The sequence below is a fragment of the Pyxicephalus adspersus genome, chromosome 10, assembly GCF_032062135.1.
Source record: "Pyxicephalus adspersus chromosome 10, UCB_Pads_2.0, whole genome shotgun sequence".
In the NCBI taxonomy this organism is placed as follows: Eukaryota; Metazoa; Chordata; class Amphibia; order Anura; family Pyxicephalidae; genus Pyxicephalus; species Pyxicephalus adspersus.
This window is the reverse complement of record NC_092867.1, coordinates 58777210-58778171: the sequence shown is the minus strand read 5'-3', so window position 1 is coordinate 58778171 and position 962 is coordinate 58777210. Positions and strand designations below refer to the sequence as shown.

General features: G+C 49.3%; 1 protein-coding gene and 1 long non-coding RNA gene across 4 annotated transcripts in view; one reads left to right on the top strand and one right to left on the bottom strand.

Annotated features, from left to right (window-relative positions):
* Positions 1–962, top strand: part of LOC140339029 (uncharacterized) — a 150369-nt gene that overhangs the window by 91914 nt on the left and 57493 nt on the right. The window lies entirely within an intron of this gene.
* On the bottom strand, positions 7–650 carry LOC140339157 (uncharacterized). Of its 2 annotated transcripts, none has more exons than XR_011922375.1 (3): positions 542–650; positions 327–433; positions 7–208 (listed from the first exon to the last, which is right to left on the bottom strand). It is a non-coding gene; the product is annotated as an uncharacterized lncRNA (long non-coding RNA). The 2 variants fall into 2 exon arrangements; XR_011922376.1 differs by having other exon boundaries at positions 327–439; positions 542–635.

Genomic DNA, 962 nt, shown 5'->3' with positions numbered 1-962 from the left:
TCTCCCAGAATTCCCTGCTCACCTCTCCCGTCAGGAGCCCAATCATCTTCTGGAGGACTTCTAGAACCTTCTTGTTATTTTTTTCAGTTATCAGGGATTGAGGCAGAGACATGGCTGAGGTCAAACTTCTTGGAAAGCCCTTAGGCGGTTGGTGACGGTCTTTACGTGTTATATGTTTGCGAGCCGTCTTCTTTACTACCTCATAATCCTGTGGGGGGACATTAGCATAGTACATAAACAGATGAAAAGAGAAGAGTGATATCCCAGAATCCTCCTCTCAGGTCTTTATTAATAGGGGTCATGTGACCTCCCAGAATCCTCCTCACCTCTCCGGTCAGCAGGTAGATGATCTCCAGGGTCAGGTTTAGTATCTTCTGGGTCATGTGACTCCGGTTCTGGTCCATCCTCATGGATGTGGTCATGTGACTCGGTCCTGAATCTCCAGAAAGAAGAGGTTAGTTCAGAAATGAAGGAAGCCCATATATATGAGAGATAAAAGTCATAACTGATATATGGTAATTATATAATAAGATCTTCTCACCTCCTCTGCTGATACTTCCAGCAATGTCTCCACTTCCTCCCAACTCACATCCTCATGGTAACTGCCAGTATCGAGTTGTTTAAATAAGGGGCGGGGATTACGTAGTGACGTAAGACGCACAGAGACGGTTTTTCTGCCAGAATGGGGGCGGAAGAGGCGGGGTTTAGTGAATGGGCGGGGACTGCGTACTGACGTAAGACGTACAGAGAAGACTTTTACTCTGGTTGCTGACCGCCTGTCAGTATGCAGAGTGCAGGGTGTGGGGAGGGGTGTGATCTGATGAGAGTACAGGGAAGCACCTGGTGTGGGGGGGGGTGTGTGATTTGGGGGTACATGAGAGCTCCTGCTGGGGGAGGGGTGTGATCTGGGGGTACAGGAGAACACCTAGTGGAGGAGGGGTGTGATCTGGGGGTACAGGAGA